Source organism: Limanda limanda, chromosome 6 (genome assembly GCF_963576545.1).
Source record: "Limanda limanda chromosome 6, fLimLim1.1, whole genome shotgun sequence".
Taxonomy (NCBI): domain Eukaryota; kingdom Metazoa; phylum Chordata; class Actinopteri; order Pleuronectiformes; family Pleuronectidae; genus Limanda; species Limanda limanda.
In genome coordinates this window covers 9,876,058-9,897,034 of record NC_083641.1, presented here as the reverse complement: position 1 = coordinate 9,897,034, position 20,977 = coordinate 9,876,058, and the positions used below count along the sequence as shown (strand labels likewise).

Sequence of the window (20,977 nt, the reverse complement as noted above, 5' to 3'; positions counted from 1 at the left end):
CACTTGCTTCCTGTCAGGATGGCTTGAAGTGTTCAGGGTTGAGGGTTAAGACATGGTTTTAGGGTAAGTTTTTGGTCTAACACATTGGTAGGCATGTAGATGTGATGGTTGAAGTTAGGGGCTAGGGAATGCAGTAGGGGTCCCTTCAAATACAGTTAGACAATGGACATTTATGTGTGTGTGTAAAGCAGTTGGCAGACACTTATGAGTGCAGCTTTGTCATTCTTGTTAACAAAAGCCATTCAATGTGTGTGTGTGTGCGTGTGTGTGTGTGTGTGTGTGTGTGTGTGTGTGTGCATTCAAATGAGGGTGTTATCTCCTTACCCAGGGTGCTCAGGGCCTTGTCTTGCCACCCTCTGATCCCTATCTTCCTCCCAGTCGTTCCGTCCATACCTCCCTCTTCCCTCATTCAAATTCTTGCCCCAACACTTTCCCCTCCCTCCATGTCAGTATACTCATTTCCATATGTCACACACACACACACACACACAAACACACGTTTGAATCATAACACTTGTGAGGAACCTCCTGGCTGATGGAAAGAGTGTTCAACAGTAGGTTGTCCACCTCATGACATAATCAACAATTAATAGATGAATTGTCGAAACATACACTGATTATTTAAGAACAATGCCTCATGGCTTTGTTGACCCATCCCCCTTTCCAACAGATTGAACAATTTAATTTCAGTTTGAAAATTCAGCTATTGTATGAGTAATAATTTATATTAAGTTTTAATGCCAAGCATTTGGAGTGTGAGTATTTGACTTTTTGGTAGAGGCTGTATACGTATCCAATAAGAATCAAATCCACAAATTAATCGGTAGAAAACAGATGTGCGATAATTTTGGACCAGCCCTCAAGCGGCATTTAGCACAAATCAGTACTGAGCCCCAAGCTTAGCTGTTATTTCTTTAGCTTTTTTCTATTTGTCTTTAGGATGGCGCCTAATTGAACTTTAGAAATTACAATATATTGTATAATGGATTTTACATGAAATCAAAGTTGAACTTGCATCACATCACAAGGTATGAAGAATACAGCCATGATATTTAAACACAACCTGTCACATATAGGTTCATGCGGAGATGGCCGTGTACTCACTTTGATTATGAGGTATAAATTATAGTACCACTCTTGATACCCCCCAAAAAAACATGATAGAACCATGGCAGTACAATGCCTTTTAAGCTGGCACTATAATACATGAAGGCCAATAAATCACTATTTTAGAATATGTGTGCTGGCATCTCCCATAATTATTTTGACCTGAGCTACATTTTATCCCCACAGGTGACTGTGAAGTAAATAGCTGCTGTGAATTGATAGTTTACCATGAATAAAGACGTTACACTGTTTCAAAATATGGTGTGGCTGCTGAAGCACTGCACATATGAGGGATAGTTTAAAGTTAATACAGCAAGAGACCACTATATACTGTAGTGTAATTCCCTTGACCAGGTGTGTGTGTGTGTGTGTGTGTGTGTGTGAGAGAGAGAGAGAGAGAGAGAGAGAGAGAGAGAGAGAGAAATAGAGTCTGTGTGTGTGAGTGAGTGTGTGTGAGTGAGAGTGTGTATGTGTGGGAGAAAGAGAGAGTATGCATGTGAGTGAGTTTGTGTGTGTATGTGTGTGTGAGAGAGAGAGAAAGAGAGAGAGATTGTGCGTGTTTGTGTGGGTGTGGGTGAGTGTGTCAGGCTATGAATTTTATTACAGCTCCAAAATAGACTCTGGCCCCAAAGCCCAGGCCTCTACACATCTTCAATTTCAAAACGGTGGAGAGCGAACGGAGAGGGAGGGCAAGGAGGGGAGTGGGGGGAATGAATAGGCTGCTGTGAAGTAAAAAAAAAAAAAAAGAGGAAGAGACGGACCCAAAAGAATGGCAGTGAGGGGAGGAAAATGAAAGTGAGCTGATTCAATCTTCAAGCACCTTACAAGCGTTTGCGTCACGTTTCTTGGTTAAAAGGACAGGTTGGCGAGAGGATGTAGTGAAAGAGCGAGAAGTGTGGCAAGCAAGTGTTTGGGGGGAGGTCCACAATTCCGCCTCGTTTTCTCCCCTTCCCTCTCTCACAAATTCATTCCTTCTTCTCTCTTTTCCAAACTGTAGTGAAAAGATTAAATTGTTTACGAGTGCGAAGCGTGGCTAGCTAGAGCGGATGAGCCAAGAGCGACAGAGATAGACATTCTAATTCACGTCTGTACTTAGCGCCCGGGTCCCTGTGTGGAACAACTAATTCTTTTATCTGGCTGCAACACTCAGGGCTTCAGCCACTTTCAAAGAAAAAGATATATATATATATATATATATAGAGAGAGAGAGAGAGAGAGAGAGAGAGAGAGAGAGAGAGAGAGAGAGAGAGAGAGAGAGAGAGAGAGAAATTGAAGAGGGGTGAGACAAAAAGAATTGAATGGGGAAACATTTTCTTACACTGTGCAACTGATAAAATAATCAATCTTTACTTGAATACTTTATTTAATTTTTTTCCTCTCATCTCCCCCATTCTCGTCACCCCCCCAATCTCACAAAGAAGGGCTGTCCAAGTACAGTCTTAACCCTTTATCTTGACTGAGCAGAAAGACATTGCCAGCATCTCTGTCTGAGTTGGGTTTGCGGGGAGTGGGAGGTTGTGTGTGTGTGTATGTGTGTGTGTGTGTGTGTGTGTGTGTGTGTGTGTTTGTACTCGACCACATGCTAGTAATATGTGTGTAGGCTACATGTTAGTATGTGGTGGGATTGCACAGCTTGATGAGAGATGGACAGACTGGTGTGTGTGTGTGTGTGTGTGTGTGTTGGTGTGTGTATGTGTGTGTCTGCAAGGCGAGTAAGGTGGGGGGATACAGCATGGAGAAGAATTACTGTTATCTCCCAGGCAGAAGAGGGAAGGGGGGAGATAAGAAACTGCTGCAGCCGACAGAGAGAGTAGAGAGAGAGAGAGAGAGAGAGAGAGAGAGAGAGAGAGAGAGAGAGAGAGAGAGAGAGAGAGAGAGAGAGAGAGAGAGAGAGAGAGAGAGAGAGAGTGAGTGAGAACCAGGCTTGCAAGAAGTTGTATGTCGATGGGGGCCGCCGTTGTAAATTGGCAGGATATTCAGAGCGAGCTAGCCCTGCTTGTGTGACTGCATCCATCTCTTCTTTTTTTAAACCAGAGGTCTGCAATCCTGATAGTGGCATTGTGCGTGGCACACTGTATAGAAAGCTCATCAGTGCTGGTTGCCTATTGGGGTGTTATCAGACCTAGTAGGTAACTGCACGCTTATAGACTGCACCCAGATAATGGGGGGCAGAAGAAAAGAGATAAAGGAGGGGGAGCTCTTCTCATTAACAGCTATCTCCTACACTGCAGACACTAGGTTGTATTGAGTGGTTCCTACGCTGCGCATAAATTAAATTGCACCCACAGAGAGGAAGTGGAGGGACCGAGGAAGAAGAGGAGTCTTGTAAATGGCAGTGAGGCAAAAGGATGGGGTTGGGGGCCATTGTGGAGTTTCCTCTCCTTTCGGTCTGAGTGAGCCCTGCCCACAGGCCACAGAAGTAACATGACGTGTGTACTAATAAGAAAATGGACCAGCTGGTTGATGGATATGTCAGCATGTGTTGGTGCCTGTCTCACTTCACTGTTGGCCACAACAGAATGTTCATTCTACATCGGAACAGGGACTTAGAAACAGAGTTCTTCCCTCTGGCAGTGGCTTAAGCTGCAGTTCCACTAATGACCATCAGATGCTTCTTCCAAATATTATCCTCCCAAAAAAGTCATAAGAGTACAAAGTGTTGCTGTTTATTTTCTGGGTGTTTACCCCTGGTGGGTGCTGGATCATGCCTGGCTGCAGAAGACGGTAAAACTTCATTGATGTTTTAACAGTCACTGACATTTCTTCTGCTGCCTCTGATGGTCAGTCTGACTGTAACAGATGGTCTGTTTATTGATGGCAAACAGGAGTCGAGAGCCTGAAGCACACATCACGATACATCTGTTTCATATGTGGCATGTCAATTAACCAAACATGTTTTAATTCATAGTGGGTGGGTCTAAAAACATTGAATTAGCCCATCCTGAAGGCCTAAGACCAAATCTAACGTTTGCTTTTACTCTTTTCCATGTTTTAAGCTACTAAGCAGATCAGCAACTTCAGTCAGCCAGTCATAGAGCGCAGATGGCAATGTGATAGGACAGTGGATAGCAAGGTGGGGATAAAAATAGGCCAGAAAATAAACTGACGAATATAGTATCTGAATAAAAAATTCTCTATTCAGCTCAAAATGTTTTACAGAGAAGTTTACAGCAAGTTGCCTCCAAACTGTAAAGGCTTTCAGTTCCTGCTGGCAAACAACTGTCCAGGGTTTAAACTAGTCTACTTTTTACCGAACCGTCATCACTAGATCATGACCCGATCATAATAATCATGTGGAACTTCATGTTGGAAGAATGGAGGTGTGATGTTAACAATTCAGAGAATATATACAGATTGTCCAATCTGAATACAGTTCTGATTTGTGACTTCTTGTATTGATTTAAAACATTGCACCTGCAGTGGAGGGAGTGGGTAGGAGTATCGTGGTGACATCGTCCTGGACAGTGGTGTCTGGTGATAACATTTATTGGGGGGGTAAACAAACTAAAGATACTCTCAATAAAAACAACAAAACACACAAAATGCTAATCCTGTAGCCTTCATTGAGCTGCTGAGCAATGCTAAGCCTAGCCTCATGGTGTCTAAATGACTGTGGGAATTATTTATTATTTATTATTATTCCCTTTCCAGTTTGAAACAGGCCAGCTGCTAAATTTGCAAAGCAGGTCGGTCCAGACCAAGCTCCTTTATCCTCTTTTTCTTGTTGGGGTGTTTTTGTCAATAAATTACTGGATTTGCCTCGGTTCCATCGGATGTCGCTATATGCCGTTTGCCAGTCAGTTCGAATCGGAAGGAACTCGGTGATGGTGGATGGCATCGAGGGTTGACCAATCACATTTGATTTTTAAATATGTAAATGAATACCAATTCAAATTGAAATACGAAAATCTGCAACAACCAATGAAAGGACCCACAGGAAGTATATGTATTAAGCAAGAAAAAATTTAATTTTTCTTTAATTCTATTGAATGCGAACAGGCGCTTGCGGTCTACCAGGTACTCGTATAATAGTAAACTACTATACTATTATATGATTAAACTATATTCAACATTTCTTTTACAGGCTTTTCCCCCCAGGATGTTGGAGGAAGCTTGACAAGCTACAAGAAAGAAAGAAATGAAAATAAAAAAAGCAATACTATCATCCTCTTAATCTGGACTCCTCCTCCCCCTACATCATCTCTCCTGGCACACAAGCATGTGCAAACATGCTGAACATATACCCCTGCACTGACACATGCTGCACTTTTAGCGTGTGTGTGTGTGTATGTATGTGTGTATGGACAAGACAATCATCAGCTGGCAGAGCCCACATCTTCCTAATATCCCTCTCTCTCTCTCTCCTACCCTCTCCTTTTCTCTTTCTTGCTCTCTTGTCTCTCCTCCTTCACAATAGAGTCTGTGCCTTCATTTGCATGGTGCAATTGGATCTCGGAAGCAGTGTGCGGTGGCTAGACAAGTGTAGCATTATAGGGGTACAAGTTACTATGGGGGAAGGTTAATACAGACAATAAGGGAGGCAGATAATGGGAATTGGGCTCCTGTTTTTCAAACCTCTTATCGGCCCCGGTGAGAGAAATCAGGACCCTGCTTTGAATGAAGAGGTGGGTGGTATTTAAAGGGGCAGCTCTGTCAAGAGCGCTACTGTCATGTCCCTACATGAATGTGGTTTGTCTTGTGACATTTCCACAGATGTCAGGGGGGGGTGAGGGGTAAGGGTGCCAGTAGTGGGCGATGGTAGTACGGTAGCGTGGAGAGATTAAGCCTGCCCTGACAAACTCTACTGCATTTTTTCAACATTGTATACATTACATAAATTCTGTAGATAATTTAGTTATCTGCGGAAATTATTGAAAATAACTAAATTTACTATAAAGGTTCAGAAGGGCCTGTGCATACCAGGTATCAGCATGGGTCTTGGTTTATATTATCAGGCTCAGGTGTAAATGCAACAAAGATCCAGGAGGAGTTGGTCTGGACTCTTAAGGTCACGTTCTTTTAGCTGTGTGTACAGCAAGGGTTGGGAACCTTCCTATAGAGCCATTTTATGACCATGTCATTTTATTCCTATTCTTAATCCAACAAAAAAAAAGTATATAAACCAGTTTTTTATGTTAACATTATTTGAAGGAAATTTTAAGTTATTCTTTCGGAATGTGAATTTCGACAATTCAGTGAAGGACACTGCACCTTTTGGTTAGTAGATGACCCTCTCTTAATCCTGAGCCACAGTTTACAATCTGGTACATATGGCAGGAGGTGATGAAGACCACATTGTCACAACAAACAGTGTAGGTGTGCAGCTCTGCTTACAACTGATCTGCAGCTTCATTTAAATTCCCCTCCTCTAACTGCTACACTCCACCCTTCACCTCCCGTCCCTTTACCTCCCATCTCTCTCTCAGTGCCCCTAGAAGGTTGAGATACCCAATTACCATGCGCTCACACAGATCCTAACTATTATACGATGGCTGTGCATTTCTCATCCCTTACTTTAGGAGGCGCGGAAAGAAGGAGCATAGTGGGGGAGGGCAGGGGGCTTCATATGGGAGTGGATGGCAGTGAATGTTGTTAAGGGGTACCTGTACGCCTCACATTCGGAATTAAGTTTAAACCTCTGTGGAGTTTTGAATGTGTGTGTGTTTCCATATTTGCATGTGTGCATGCAGCAGGGGATTGGTTGGATGGACTGGCAATGGGGGAGAGTTCAAAATCATTCCCCGTCCTCTTGTCATGTGGTGATGATGTGGTTCCCATCACCATGATCATCAAATTAAAAGCAGTATAATGATATTGTGATATTTGCAGGGAGGAAGGTTCTCCTTCAAAGCAAAATTCAATAAAGAAAAGAAAGACAAAATACCTGAAGAAAGGCAGCACTAATTGACAAGGCCAGGAATATAGAGTATTGTTCGAGGGTGGCCACAACATTACATAGAGGTGAAAAGTTGTCCTCTGTTGCCATACTTGTCAGAACCTAATGTTCTTATTAGTCCTATGCATCGGGTGAAAATATCTTCCCGAATGTATTGAGAGTCTGTAAGATATCAACAGGTAGAATATTATCAAGGTTCATGTTGAGCTCGTAAGTATAATTTCAAGAGTTGACCCTGATTACGTAGCAAGGACAGAGTGGCATAAATTTGATACACCTTTAACAGGTCCCACCGAGATTTGAACTCGGATCGCTGGAGTCAAAGTCCAGAGTGCTAACCATTACACCATGGAACCCTGTTTGTCTGCCAGATATTAGGCACGACTAACGCAACAGCTTCCATGTGTAAATGGACAGTGGGTAGTGTACCGAATTGAATAGCTTTTCCTCTCAACGCTTTGCTACCTCTTAAAATCAGGTCCCAGTGAGACCAAGAACAATCACAGAAAAAGTGTCAGATAACTATCACTTTGCTCAATTCGGTCAGGCAAATTAAAAGCAGAATTGTGATATTTGCAAGGTGGAAGGTACCCCTTCAAAACAAAATCCACTGAAGAAAGAAGGGCAAAGTACCTGAGGAAAGATAGCTCTAATTGACAAGAAGGTCCGGAGACACAGTGTTGTTCGAGGCTGGCCACAACATTACGTGTAGATGAAAATTTGATCTCTGTTGCCCTACAAGTCAGGACCTGATGTTCTTTATGGAAAGCTGTCAGAAGTGGGATTTGAACCCACGCCTCCAATGGAGACTGCGACCTGAACGCAGCGCCTTAGACCGCTCGGCCATTCTGACTGCGAAAGATGATTACATCTAATCCAAAGCGGCGAAAGACATCAGCAATAGTGAGTGTTATTAAGTTGGAGCAAGTCCTATGCATTGGGTGAATTATTCTTCCGAACTTATTGAGAATCTGTAAGATATTCATAGGTAGCAAGATATTTCCAAGGTTCATGGTGAGCTCGTAAGTGTAATTTCAGGAGTTGACCTTGATTACGTGGCAAGGACAGAGTGCCATAAACGTGATACATCTTTAACAGGTCCAACCGAGATTTGAACTCGGATCGTTGGATTCAGAGTCCAGAGTGCTAACCATTACACCATGGAACCCTGGTTTGTCTGCCAGATATTAGGCACGACTAACGCAACAGCTTCCATGTGTAAATGGACAGTGGGTAGTGTACCGAATTGAATAGCTTTTCCTCTCAACGCTTTGCTACCTCTTAAAATCAGGTCCCAGTGAGACCAAGAACAATCACAGAAAAAGTGTCAGATAACTATCACTTTGCTCAATTCGGTCAGGCAAATTAAAAGCAGAATTGTGATATTTGCAAGGTGGAAGGTACCCCTTCAAAACAAAATCCACTGAAGAAAGAAGGACAAAGTACCTGAAGAAAGATAGCTGTAATTGACAAAAAGGTCCAGAGACAGAGTGTTGTTAGAGGCTGGCCACAACATTACTTGTAGGTGACAAGTTGATCTCTGTTGCCCTACAAGTCAGGACCTGATGTTATTGATGGAAAGCTGTCAGAAGTGAGATTTGAACCCACGCCACCAATGGAGACTGCGACCTGAACGCAGCGCCTTAGACCGCTCGGCCATTCTGACTGCGAAAGATAATTACATCTAATCCAAAGCGGCGAAAGACATCAGCAATAGTGAGTGTTAATAAGATGGAGCAAGTCCTATGCATCGGGTGAAAACATGGTGCCGAATGTCTTGAGAAACTGTAAGATATTTATAGGTAGCAAGATATTTCCAAGGTTCATGTTGAGCTCGTAAGTGTAATTTCAGGAGTTGACCTTGATTACGTGGCAAGGACAGAGTGCCATAAATGTGATACATCTTTAACAGGTCCCACCGAGATTTGAACTCTGATCGCTGGATTCAGAGTCCAGAGTGCTAACCATTACACCATGGCACCCTGTTTGCCTGCCAGATATTAGGCACGATTAACGCAACAGCTTCCATGTGTAAATGGACAGTGGGTAGTGTACCGAATTGAATAGCTTTTCCTCTCAACGCTTTGCTACCTCTTAAAATCAGGTCCCAGTGAGACCAAGAGCAATCACAGAAAAAGTGTCAGATAACTATCACTTTGCTCAATTCGGTCTGGCAAATTAAAAGCAGAATTGTGATATTTGCAAGGTGGAAGGTACCCCTTCAAAACTAAATCCACTGAAGAAAGAAGGACAAAGTACCTGAGGAAAGATAGCTGTAATTGACAAGAAGGTCCGGAGACACAGTGTTGTTCGAGGCTGGCCACAACATTACGTGTAGATGAAAATTTGATCTCTGTTGCCCTACAAGTCAGGACCTGATGTTCTTTATGGAAAGCTGTCAGAAGTGGGATTTGAACCCACGCCTCCAATGGAGACTGCGACCTGAACGCAGCGCCTTAGACCGCTCGGCCATTCTGACTGGAAAGATGATTACATCTAATCCAAAGCGGCGAAAGACATCAGCAATAGTGAGTGTTAATAAGTTGGAGCAAGTCCTATGCATTGGGTGAATTATTCTCCTGAACTTATTGAGAATCTGTAAGATATTCATAGGTAGCAAGATATTTCCAAGGTTCATGTTGAGCTCGTAAGTGTAATTTCAGGAGTTGACATTGATTACGTGGCAAGGACAAAGTGCCATAAATGTGATACATCTTTAACAGGTCCCATCGAGATTTGAACTCGGATCGCTGGAGTCAAAGTCCAGAGTGCTAACCATTACACCATGGAACCCTGTTTGTCTGCCAGATATTAGGCACGACTAACGCAACAGCTTCCATGTGTAAATGGACAGTGGGTAGTGTACCGAATTGAATAGCTTTTCCTCTCAACGCTTTGCTACCTCTTAAAATCAGGTCCCAGTGAGACCAAGAACAATCACAGAAAAAGTGTCAGATAACTATCACTTTGCTCAATTCGGTCAGGCAAATTAAAAGCAGAATTGTGATATTTGCAAGGTGGAAGGTACCCCTTCAAAACAAAATCCACTGAAGAAAGAAGGACAAAGTACCTGAAGAAAGATAGCTGTAATTGACAAAAAGGTCCAGAGACAGAGTGTTGTTAGAGGCTGGCCACAACATTACTTGTAGGTGACAAGTTGATCTCTGTTGCCCTACAAGTCAGGACCTGATGTTCTTGATGGAAAGCTGTCAGAAGTGGGATTTGAACCCACGCCTCCAATGGAGACTGCGTGGGTAGTGTACCGAATTGAATAGTTTTTCCTTTAACGCTTTGCTACCTCTTAAAATCAGGTCCCAGTGAGACCAAGAACAATCACAGAAAAAGTGTCAGATAACTATCACTTTGCTCAATTCTGTCAGGCAAATTAAAAGCAGAATTGTGGTATTTGCAAGGTGGAAGGTACCCCTTCAAAACAAAATCCACTGAAGAAAGAAGGACAAAGTACCTGAAGAAAGATAGCTGTAATTGACAAAAAGGTCCAGAGACAGAGTGTTGTTAGAGGCTGGCCACAACATTACGTGTAGGTGACAAGTTGATCTCTGTTGCTCTACAAGTCAGGACCTGATGTTCTTGATGGAAAGCTGTCAGAAGTGAGATTTGAACCCACGCCACCAATGGAGACTGCGACCTGAACGCAGCGCCTTAGACCGCTCGGCCATTCTGACTGCGAAAGATAATTACATCTAATCCAAAGCGGCGAAAGACATCAGCAATAGTGAGTGTTAATAAGATGGAGCAAGTCCTATGCATCGGGTGAAAACATGGTGCCGAATGTCTTGAGAAACTGTAAGATATTTATAGGTAGCAAGATTTTTCCAAGGGTCATGTTGAGCTCGTAAGTGTAATTTCAGGAGTTGACATTGATTACGTGGCAAGGACAAAGTGCCATAAATGTGATACATCTTTAACAGGTCCCACCGAGATTTGAACTCGGATCGCTGGAGTCAAAGTCCAGAGTGCTAACCATTACACCATGGCACCCAGTTTGTCTGCCAGATATTAGGCACGACTAACGCAACAGCTTCCATGTGTAAATGGACAGTGGGTAGTGTACCGAATTGAATAGCTTTTCCTCTCAACGCTTTGCTACCTCTTAAAATCAGGTCCCAGTGAGACCAAGAACAATCACAGAAAAAGTGACAGATAACTATCACTTTGCTCAATTCGGTCAGGCAAATTAAAAGCAGAATTGTGATATTTGCAAGGTGGAAGGTACCCCTTCAAAACAAAATCCACTGAAGAAAGAAGGGCAAAGTACCTGAGGAAAGATAGCTCTAATTGACAAGAAGGTCCGGAGACACAGTGTTGTTCGAGGCTGGCCACAACATTACGTGTAGATGAAAATTTGATCTCTGTTGCCCTACAAGTCAGGACCTGATGTTCTTTATGGAAAGCTGTCAGAAGTGGGATTTGAACCCACGCCTCCAATGGAGACTGCGACCTGAACGCAGCGCCTTAGACCGCTCGGCCATTCTGACTGCGAAAGATGATTACATCTAATCCAAAGCGGCGAAAGACATCAGCAATAGTGAGTGTTATTAAGTTGGAGCAAGTCCTATGCATTGGGTGAATTATTCTTCCGAACTTATTGAGAATCTGTAAGATATTCATAGGTAGCAAGATATTTCCAAGGTTCATGGTGAGCTCGTAAGTGTAATTTCAGGAGTTGACCTTGATTACGTGGCAAGGACAGAGTGCCATAAACGTGATACATCTTTAACAGGTCCAACCGAGATTTGAACTCGGATCGTTGGATTCAGAGTCCAGAGTGCTAACCATTACACCATGGAACCCTGGTTTGTCTGCCAGATATTAGGCACGACTAACGCAACAGCTTCCATGTGTAAATGGACAGTGGGTAGTGTACCGAATTGAATAGCTTTTCCTCTCAACGCTTTGCTACCTCTTAAAATCAGGTCCCAGTGAGACCAAGAACAATCACAGAAAAAGTGTCAGATAACTATCACTTTGCTCAATTCGGTCAGGCAAATTAAAAGCAGAATTGTGATATTTGCAAGGTGGAAGGTACCCCTTCAAAACAAAATCCACTGAAGAAAGAAGGACAAAGTACCTGAAGAAAGATAGCTGTAATTGACAAAAAGGTCCAGAGACAGAGTGTTGTTAGAGGCTGGCCACAACATTACTTGTAGGTGACAAGTTGATCTCTGTTGCCCTACAAGTCAGGACCTGATGTTATTGATGGAAAGCTGTCAGAAGTGAGATTTGAACCCACGCCACCAATGGAGACTGCGACCTGAACGCAGCGCCTTAGACCGCTCGGCCATTCTGACTGCGAAAGATAATTACATCTAATCCAAAGCGGCGAAAGACATCAGCAATAGTGAGTGTTAATAAGATGGAGCAAGTCCTATGCATCGGGTGAAAACATGGTGCCGAATGTCTTGAGAAACTGTAAGATATTTATAGGTAGCAAGATATTTCCAAGGTTCATGTTGAGCTCGTAAGTGTAATTTCAGGAGTTGACCTTGATTACGTGGCAAGGACAGAGTGCCATAAATGTGATACATCTTTAACAGGTCCCACCGAGATTTGAACTCTGATCGCTGGATTCAGAGTCCAGAGTGCTAACCATTACACCATGGCACCCTGTTTGCCTGCCAGATATTAGGCACGATTAACGCAACAGCTTCCATGTGTAAATGGACAGTGGGTAGTGTACCGAATTGAATAGCTTTTCCTCTCAACGCTTTGCTACCTCTTAAAATCAGGTCCCAGTGAGACCAAGAGCAATCACAGAAAAAGTGTCAGATAACTATCACTTTGCTCAATTCGGTCTGGCAAATTAAAAGCAGAATTGTGATATTTGCAAGGTGGAAGGTACCCCTTCAAAACTAAATCCACTGAAGAAAGAAGGACAAAGTACCTGAGGAAAGATAGCTGTAATTGACAAGAAGGTCCGGAGACACAGTGTTGTTCGAGGCTGGCCACAACATTACGTGTAGATGAAAATTTGATCTCTGTTGCCCTACAAGTCAGGACCTGATGTTCTTTATGGAAAGCTGTCAGAAGTGGGATTTGAACCCACGCCTCCAATGGAGACTGCGACCTGAACGCAGCGCCTTAGACCGCTCGGCCATTCTGACTGGAAAGATGATTACATCTAATCCAAAGCGGCGAAAGACATCAGCAATAGTGAGTGTTAATAAGTTGGAGCAAGTCCTATGCATTGGGTGAATTATTCTCCTGAACTTATTGAGAATCTGTAAGATATTCATAGGTAGCAAGATATTTCCAAGGTTCATGTTGAGCTCGTAAGTGTAATTTCAGGAGTTGACATTGATTACGTGGCAAGGACAAAGTGCCATAAATGTGATACATCTTTAACAGGTCCCATCGAGATTTGAACTCGGATCGCTGGAGTCAAAGTCCAGAGTGCTAACCATTACACCATGGAACCCTGTTTGTCTGCCAGATATTAGGCACGACTAACGCAACAGCTTCCATGTGTAAATGGACAGTGGGTAGTGTACCGAATTGAATAGCTTTTCCTCTCAACGCTTTGCTACCTCTTAAAATCAGGTCCCAGTGAGACCAAGAACAATCACAGAAAAAGTGTCAGATAACTATCACTTTGCTAAATTCGGTCAGGCAAATTAAAAGCAGAATTGTGATATTTGCAAGGTGGAAGGTACCCCTTCAAAACAAAATCCACTGAAGAAAGAAGGACAAAGTACCTGAAGAAAGATAGCTGTAATTGACAAAAAGGTCCAGAGACAGAGTGTTGTTAGAGGCTGGCCACAACATTACGTGTAGATGAAAATTTGATCTCTGTTGCCCTACAAGTCAGAACCTGATGTTCTTTATGGAAAGCTGTCAGAAGTGGGATTTGAACCCACGCCTCCAATGGAGACTGCGTGGGTAGTGTACCGAATTGAATAGTTTTTCCTTTAACGCTTTGCTACCTCTTAAAATCAGGTCCCAGTGAGACCAAGAACAATCACAGAAAAAGTGTCAGATAACTATCACTTTGCTCAATTCTGTCAGGCAAATTAAAAGCAGAATTGTGATATTTGCAAGGTGGAAGGTACCCCTTAAAAACAAAATCCACTGAAGAAAGAAGGACAAAGTACCTGAAGAAAGATAGCTGTAATTGACAAAAAGGTCCAGAGACAGAGTGTTGTTAGAGGCTGGCCACAACATTACTTGTAGGTGACAAGTTGATCTCTGTTGCCCTACAAGTCAGGACCTGATGTTCTTGATGGAAAGCTGTCAGAAGTGGGATTTGAACCCACGCCTCCAATGGAGACTGCGTGGGTAGTGTACCGAATTGAATAGTTTTTCCTTTAACGCTTTGCTACCTCTTAAAATCAGGTCCCAGTGAGACCAAGAACAATCACAGAAAAAGTGTCAGATAACTATCACTTTGCTCAATTCTGTCAGGCAAATTAAAAGCAGAATTGTGGTATTTGCAAGGTGGAAGGTACCCCTTCAAAACAAAATCCACTGAAGAAAGAAGGACAAAGTACCTGAAGAAAGATAGCTGTAATTGACAAAAAGGTCCAGAGACAGAGTGTTGTTAGAGGCTGGCCACAACATTACGTGTAGGTGACAAGTTGATCTCTGTTGCTCTACAAGTCAGGACCTGATGTTCTTGATGGAAAGCTGTCAGAAGTGAGATTTGAACCCACGCCACCAATGGAGACTGCGACCTGAACGCAGCGCCTTAGACCGCTCGGCCATTCTGACTGCGAAAGATAATTACATCTAATCCAAAGCGGCGAAAGACATCAGCAATAGTGAGTGTTAATAAGATGGAGCAAGTCCTATGCATCGGGTGAAAACATGGTGCCGAATGTCTTGAGAAACTGTAAGATATTTATAGGTAGCAAGATTTTTCCAAGGGTCATGTTGAGCTCGTAAGTGTAATTTCAGGAGTTGACATTGATTACGTGGCAAGGACAAAGTGCCATAAATGTGATACATCTTTAACAGGTCCCACCGAGATTTGAACTCGGATCGCTGGAGTCAAAGTCCAGAGTGCTAACCATTACACCATGGCACCCAGTTTGTCTGCCAGATATTAGGCACGATTAACGCAACAGCTTCCATGTGTAAATGGACAGTGGGTAGTGTACCGAATTGAATAGCTTTTCCTCTCAACGCTTTGCTACCTCTTAAAATCAGGTCCCAGTGAGACCAAGAACAATCACAGAAAAAGTGACAGATAACTATCACTTTGCTCAATTCGGTCAGGCAAATTAAAAGCAGAATTGTGATATTTGCAAGGTGGAAGGTACCCCTTCAAAACAAAATCCACTGAAGAAAGAAGGACAAAGTACCTGAGGAAAGATAGCTCTAATTGACAAGAAGGTCCGGAGACACAGTGTTGTTCGAGGCTGGCCACAACATTACGTGTAGATGAAAATTTGATCTCTGTTGCCCTACAAGTCAGAACCTGATGTTCTTTATGGAAAGCTGTCAGAAGTGGGATTTGAACCCACGCCTCCAATGGAGACTGCGTGGGTAGTGTACCGAATTGAATAGTTTTTCCTCTCAACGCTTTGCTACCTCTTAAAATCAGGTCCCAGTGAGACCAAGAACAATCACAGAAAAAGTGTCAGATAACTATCACTTTGCTCAATTCTGTCAGGCAAATTAAAAGCAGAATTGTGATATTTGCAAGGTGGAAGGTACCCCTTAAAAACAAAATCCACTGAAGAAAGAAGGACAAAGTACCTGAAGAAAGATAGCTGTAATTGACAAAAAGGTCCAGAGACAGAGTGTTGTTAGAGGCTGGCCACAACATTACTTGTAGGTGACAAGTTGATCTCTGTTGCCCTACAAGTCAGGACCTGATGTTCTTGATGGAAAGCTGTCAGAAGTGAGATTTGAACCCACGCCACCAATGGAGACTGCGACCTGAACGCAGCGCCTTAGACCGCTCGGCCATTCTGACTGCGAAAGATGATTACATCTAATCCAAAGCGGCGAAAGACATCAGCAATAGTGAGTGTTAATAAGTTGGAGCAAGTCCTATGCATTGGGTGAATTATTCTCCTGAACTTATTGAGAATCTGTAAGATATTCATAGGTAGCAAGATATTTCCAAGGTTCATGTTGAGCTCGTAAGTGTAATTTCAGGAGTTGACATTGATTACGTGGCAAGGACAAAGTGCCATAAATGTGATACATCTTTAACAGGTCCCATCGAGATTTGAACTCGGATCGCTGGAGTCAAAGTCCAGAGTGCTAACCATTACACCATGGAACCCTGTTTGTCTGCCAGATATTAGGCACGACTAACGCAACAGCTTCCATGTGTAAATGGACAGTGGGTAGTGTACCGAATTGAATAGCTTTTCCTCTCAACGCTTTGCTACCTCTTAAAATCAGGTCCCAGTGAGACCAAGAACAATCACAGAAAAAGTGTCAGATAACTATCACTTTGCTCAATTCGGTCAGGCAAATTAAAAGCAGAATTGTGATATTTGCAAGGTGTGATCTAATTAGCATATGAATCGGAGTCCAGCCGCTGGCTACAACCTCTCTCTACTCACCATTGGAGGATACCACAGACCCTTGAAACTAATGTCACTCGTGATTGGCTGGTAGAAGTGTTGCTATTGGTCACCTTATGGGTCATTGCAGTGCACACGTGGGGTCACAGCATTCCGCACGTGGGGTAAGCCCCTCCCACACAATATTTATAATAAAAATGTATATATTAATATTTATTATTATTTATAAGTAAGCCTTTACCAAAAGCACTGCAGTTAATTAAAACTAAACATTCATGTGATGCTATAGGTGAACATATTGTACAGGGAACAAATGTGAACAAGGTATATGTGGAGTGAAAGCTTTATTTACATACAGCAAATATATTGTACAAAAACTCAGATGAGGCTTGAAATGTTTCTCTGCAGCCTCTGGGTCATGACTTCTTTGTGGGACTCTGTCTGAATCTTCTCCAGTGTGTAGCTGTGAGATCAGTGTAGCTTCCAGTCTTATATGAAGTGTGGGACACAGGTCGGTGCGCTCCTGGCTGTGGAAGGATGGATCCATGTCATCTGTCCCGCTTCAATCAGCTGTAAACACATTCAGTAAAATTAGCACAGTTCAATGACAACATACACCTTTACATGTAACTGGAAAATTATTTAATGAATATAACCTTACCCTCTTTCTTCTCCGACAACTCCTCAATGCTGATGTAAGGTCTGGTCGGATCATACTGGCTCATAGTGTGTCTTTGTACGTCATGGACAGGCAGCTGGAAAACAACACATGTAACATGACTTTATTATTAATAAACGGAAATAGCCGCGCTGCATCACCGTTGGAAGATCCACAGCAAAAAAACACCAAAACAATTCATAAACAGTTACTTACATTCAATGGCTTAATTTTCTGCACTTTAAATCCGGACTTTCAGCGTCTCAGCCTAACGCCTCTTTGTTTGTGTGTGTGGGGGGGGGGCTGAGGCTGTGAAAACAGAAGAGAAAAAAGTCACGTTGACGAAAAAACGTAACGAGAACAAACTGTTACATCTAAGTAATTCATACATATTTACACATGCACTAGATCTGCTCCAGCACTCGATGCTGTATTCGTATTTTAGCAACTTTCTCGCTATCCCAAAGTGGCGGACATGCTTTTCAGATGTAGGGTTAGCTTCGTAGTTAGCATGGCGGCTCCGTTTAGCTCTCACCTTAACTCAGGGACTGTGCGCCCGTCTTCTCCGCCTCGACTCGTCCACACCGGGCCCGCGGCTCTGCCTCCACACGCACTCATCTTCTCCTCCAGGGAACAGCGTCGTGTCGACTTCAGCAAGTTATTTACCCCGAAAACAGAGTAACTCGTACGGGACGAGCTAAACACGACCCGCTTCCTGTCTGCGGGACACTCGGCGCTGCTGCACTGGGTTTACGAGGCTGTGATTGGACAAGTCCATCAGCTGATGACGCGAGCGGGTGACGTAGGATGAGTATGTGACTGAGGCCAGGTTTATTTTTTGTGGTGTTTAGTACATTTACACACATGATTCACGCTGTTCTGTGTTCGTAACCTTATAGTTGAATGCACTTATTGTAAGTCGCTTTGGATAAAAGTGTTGACTGTTTTAATGGAATACTGAGAAAGTTTAATAACAACAATTAGACAATTGAAGTTCAAATTATGAAGGAATTTAAGCTCTATATTGTGTCTTCTTTATATTTAAAATAATAATCAAACTGAGTGGAGATGTATGTTGTAGCCAAACAGCCGGCTGCTGTGTTTTGTCACTGTGCAGTCCATGGGGGATTAAATATTACACTGAAAAAATAAATCATTAAATCAATGAATGTTTCATAGCAATTTTGAAAGTAGTGGTGAAAAGGTACCATTTATAATTCATGGAACAGCTTAGTTTGCCATTGACATGTGAATTTAATGCCAGTATTTTGGGAGGACAGATATTTTTATGGAAAGCCAGTAGAAGTTTGGAGCTTACAGGACACAGATGATCATACCCAGCACCATTTCTTTGCTGGTAGAGGTGTGGTTAACAAATCCTCTGTGCATTTAACCAGCACAATTGAAAAAGTGACTGTAATCATGCCACTCTGTACAGTTGTTGAGATTTAGGATTGTTTTAGATGACAATAAAAATTTGAAATAAAGTGCATTGTTTCATTTCTTTTGACTGCATTGACCTTTGTTCGTGGTATACAATATAATTCATTATAGCACACTTACTTACTTAAGAACAATTTAAAATTTCAGGTTTAATATTTATTTTAAGCCTGGTTTACTCAGCCAGATAGTTTGTTGGTGCCTCTTACACATTGGTGTTATCTGCTCTCAGGGAAACTGATTTGCATTTGTAAAGCTCAGAGCATTGTCATTTGCATGTGAAAGCGTCCTCTAGGCGTTGGAGCAGGGGGGTCAAATCTCAACAGCTCACAGGCTTGATAACTGCAGGAACCCTGAGCGTTTCCTTTGCTGCCTGCAGATACGTGTGAAAGTCGTTAACCGAAGGATGTGCCAACACTTCTCTGCGACACAGATTGACAGAAACGCTTCTTTTCATGCAGTGGAAGGTACCCCTTCAAATCAAAATCCACTGAAGAAAGAAGGACAAAGTACCTGAGGAAAGATAGCTCTAATTGACAAGAAGGTCCGGAGACACAGTGTTGTTCGAGGCTGGCCACAACATTACGTGTAGATGAAAATTTGATCTCTGTTGCCCTACAAGTCAGGACCTGATGTTCTTAATCAAAGCTGTCAGAAGTGGGATTTGAACCCACGCCTCCAATGGAGACTGCGACCTGAACGCAGCGCCTTAGACCGCTCGGCCATTCTGACTGAGAAAGATGATTACATCTAATCCAAAGCGGCGAAAGACATCAGCAATAGTGAGTGTTAATAAGTTGGAGCAAGTCCTATGCATTGGGTGAATTATTCTCCTGAATTTATTGAGAATCTGTAAGATATTCATAGGTAGCAAGATATTTCCAAGGTTCATGTTGAGCTCGTAAGTGTAATTTCAGGAGTTGACCTTGATTACGTGGCAAGGACAGAGTGCCATAAATGTGATACATCTTTAACAGGTCCCACTGAGATTTGAACTCGGATCGTTCGATTCAGAGTCCAGAGTGCTAACCATTACACCATGGCACCATGTTTGTCTGCCAGATATTAGGCACGACTAACGCAACAGCTTCCATGTGTAAATGGACAGTGGGTAGTGTACCGAATTGAATAGCTTTTCCTCTCAACGCTTTGCTACCTCTTAAAATCAGGTCCCAGTGAGACCAAGAACAATCACAGAAAAAGTGTCAGATAACTATCACTTTGCTCAATTCTGTCAGGCAAATTAAAAGCAGAATTGTGATATTTGCAAGGTGGAAGGTACCCCTTAAAAACAAAATCCATTGAAGAAAGAAGGACAAAGTACCTGAAGAAAGATAGCTGTAATTGACAAAAAGGTCCAGAGACAGAGTGTTGTTAGAGGCTGGCCACAACATTACGTGTAGGTGACAAGTTGATCTCTGTTGCCCTACAAGTCAGGACCTGATGTTCTTGATGGAAAGCTGTCAGAAGTGAGATTTGAACCCACGCCACCAATGGAGACTGCGACCTGAACGCAGCGCCTTAGACCGCTCGGCCATTCTGACTGCGAAAGATAATTACATCTAATCCAAAGCGGCGAAAGACATCAGCAATAGTGAGTGTTAATAAGATGGAGCAAGTCCTATGCATCGGGTGAAAACATGGTGCCGAATGTCTTGAGAAACTGAAAGATATTTATAGGTAGCAAGATTTTTCCAAGGGTCATGTTGAGCTCGTAAGTGTAATTTCAGGAGTTGACATTGATTACGTGGGAAGGACAAAGTGCCATAAATGTGATACATCTTTAACAGGTCCCACCGAGATTTGAACTCGGATCGCTGGAGTCCTATGCATTGGGTGAATTATTCTCCTGAATTTATTGAGAATCTGTAAGATATTCATAGGTAGCAAGATATTTCCAAGGTTCATGTTGAGCTCGTAAGTGTAATTTCAGGAGTTGACCTTGATTACGTGGCAAGGACAGAGTGCCAAGTCCTATGCATTGGGTGAATTATTCTTCCGAACTTATTGAGAATCTGTAAGATATTCATAGGTAGCAAGATATTTCCAAGGTTCATGTTGAGCTCGTAAGTGTTATTTCAGGAGTTGACCTTGATTACGTGGCAAGGACAGAGTGCCATAAATGTGATACATCTTTAACATGTCCAACCGAGATTTGAACTCGGATCGTTGGCTTCAGAGTCCAGAGTGCTAACCATTACACCATGGCACCCAGTTTGTCTGCCAGATATTAGGCACGATTAACGCAACAGCTTCCATGTGTAAATGGACAGTGGGTAGTGTACCGAATTGAATAGCTTTTCCTCTCAACGCTTTGCTACCTCTTAAAATCAGGTCCCAGTGAGACCAAGAACAATCACAGAAAAAGTGTCAGAT

The 20,977-nt window shown here is 42.7% G+C and overlaps 1 long non-coding RNA gene and 21 other non-coding genes across 22 annotated transcripts; all 22 read right to left on the bottom strand.

Moving 5' to 3' along the window:
* Positions 1-7,287: 7,287 nt before the first annotated feature.
* On the bottom strand, positions 7,288-7,359 carry trnaq-uug (transfer RNA glutamine (anticodon UUG)). The gene has a single exon. It is a non-coding gene; the product is annotated as a tRNA-Gln (tRNA).
* A 414-nt stretch (positions 7,360-7,773) lies between these two features.
* On the bottom strand, positions 7,774-7,856 carry trnal-cag (transfer RNA leucine (anticodon CAG)). Its single transcript has one exon. It is a non-coding gene; the product is annotated as a tRNA-Leu (tRNA).
* Positions 7,857-8,099: 243 nt separating this feature from the next.
* Positions 8,100-8,171, bottom strand: trnaq-cug (transfer RNA glutamine (anticodon CUG)). The gene has a single exon. It is a non-coding gene; the product is annotated as a tRNA-Gln (tRNA).
* Positions 8,172-8,586: 415 nt separating this feature from the next.
* Positions 8,587-8,669, bottom strand: trnal-cag (transfer RNA leucine (anticodon CAG)). Its single transcript has one exon. It is a non-coding gene; the product is annotated as a tRNA-Leu (tRNA).
* Positions 8,670-8,913: 244 nt separating this feature from the next.
* Positions 8,914-8,985, bottom strand: trnaq-cug (transfer RNA glutamine (anticodon CUG)). The gene has a single exon. It is a non-coding gene; the product is annotated as a tRNA-Gln (tRNA).
* A 414-nt stretch (positions 8,986-9,399) lies between these two features.
* Positions 9,400-9,482, bottom strand: trnal-cag (transfer RNA leucine (anticodon CAG)). The gene has a single exon. It is a non-coding gene; the product is annotated as a tRNA-Leu (tRNA).
* Positions 9,483-9,724: 242 nt separating this feature from the next.
* On the bottom strand, positions 9,725-9,796 carry trnaq-uug (transfer RNA glutamine (anticodon UUG)). Its single transcript has one exon. It is a non-coding gene; the product is annotated as a tRNA-Gln (tRNA).
* Positions 9,797-10,606: 810 nt separating this feature from the next.
* Positions 10,607-10,689, bottom strand: trnal-cag (transfer RNA leucine (anticodon CAG)). Its single transcript has one exon. It is a non-coding gene; the product is annotated as a tRNA-Leu (tRNA).
* Positions 10,690-10,933: 244 nt separating this feature from the next.
* On the bottom strand, positions 10,934-11,005 carry trnaq-uug (transfer RNA glutamine (anticodon UUG)). The gene has a single exon. It is a non-coding gene; the product is annotated as a tRNA-Gln (tRNA).
* A 414-nt stretch (positions 11,006-11,419) lies between these two features.
* On the bottom strand, positions 11,420-11,502 carry trnal-cag (transfer RNA leucine (anticodon CAG)). Its single transcript has one exon. It is a non-coding gene; the product is annotated as a tRNA-Leu (tRNA).
* Positions 11,503-11,745: 243 nt separating this feature from the next.
* On the bottom strand, positions 11,746-11,817 carry trnaq-cug (transfer RNA glutamine (anticodon CUG)). The gene has a single exon. It is a non-coding gene; the product is annotated as a tRNA-Gln (tRNA).
* Positions 11,818-12,232: 415 nt separating this feature from the next.
* Positions 12,233-12,315, bottom strand: trnal-cag (transfer RNA leucine (anticodon CAG)). The gene has a single exon. It is a non-coding gene; the product is annotated as a tRNA-Leu (tRNA).
* Positions 12,316-12,559: 244 nt separating this feature from the next.
* Positions 12,560-12,631, bottom strand: trnaq-cug (transfer RNA glutamine (anticodon CUG)). Its single transcript has one exon. It is a non-coding gene; the product is annotated as a tRNA-Gln (tRNA).
* A 414-nt stretch (positions 12,632-13,045) lies between these two features.
* On the bottom strand, positions 13,046-13,128 carry trnal-cag (transfer RNA leucine (anticodon CAG)). The gene has a single exon. It is a non-coding gene; the product is annotated as a tRNA-Leu (tRNA).
* A 242-nt stretch (positions 13,129-13,370) lies between these two features.
* Positions 13,371-13,442, bottom strand: trnaq-uug (transfer RNA glutamine (anticodon UUG)). The gene has a single exon. It is a non-coding gene; the product is annotated as a tRNA-Gln (tRNA).
* Positions 13,443-14,648: 1,206 nt separating this feature from the next.
* trnal-cag (transfer RNA leucine (anticodon CAG)) lies at positions 14,649-14,731 on the bottom strand. The gene has a single exon. It is a non-coding gene; the product is annotated as a tRNA-Leu (tRNA).
* Positions 14,732-14,975: 244 nt separating this feature from the next.
* On the bottom strand, positions 14,976-15,047 carry trnaq-uug (transfer RNA glutamine (anticodon UUG)). The gene has a single exon. It is a non-coding gene; the product is annotated as a tRNA-Gln (tRNA).
* An 811-nt stretch (positions 15,048-15,858) lies between these two features.
* Positions 15,859-15,941, bottom strand: trnal-cag (transfer RNA leucine (anticodon CAG)). Its single transcript has one exon. It is a non-coding gene; the product is annotated as a tRNA-Leu (tRNA).
* Positions 15,942-16,184: 243 nt separating this feature from the next.
* trnaq-uug (transfer RNA glutamine (anticodon UUG)) lies at positions 16,185-16,256 on the bottom strand. Its single transcript has one exon. It is a non-coding gene; the product is annotated as a tRNA-Gln (tRNA).
* Positions 16,257-16,956: 700 nt separating this feature from the next.
* On the bottom strand, positions 16,957-17,460 carry LOC133003843 (uncharacterized). Its single transcript, XR_009678303.1, has 3 exons — positions 17,378-17,460; positions 17,165-17,258; positions 16,957-17,073 (listed from the first exon to the last, which is right to left on the bottom strand). It is a non-coding gene; the product is annotated as an uncharacterized LOC133003843 (long non-coding RNA).
* A 1,790-nt stretch (positions 17,461-19,250) lies between these two features.
* trnal-cag (transfer RNA leucine (anticodon CAG)) lies at positions 19,251-19,333 on the bottom strand. Its single transcript has one exon. It is a non-coding gene; the product is annotated as a tRNA-Leu (tRNA).
* A 729-nt stretch (positions 19,334-20,062) lies between these two features.
* On the bottom strand, positions 20,063-20,145 carry trnal-cag (transfer RNA leucine (anticodon CAG)). Its single transcript has one exon. It is a non-coding gene; the product is annotated as a tRNA-Leu (tRNA).
* Positions 20,146-20,977: the final 832 nt, after the last annotated feature.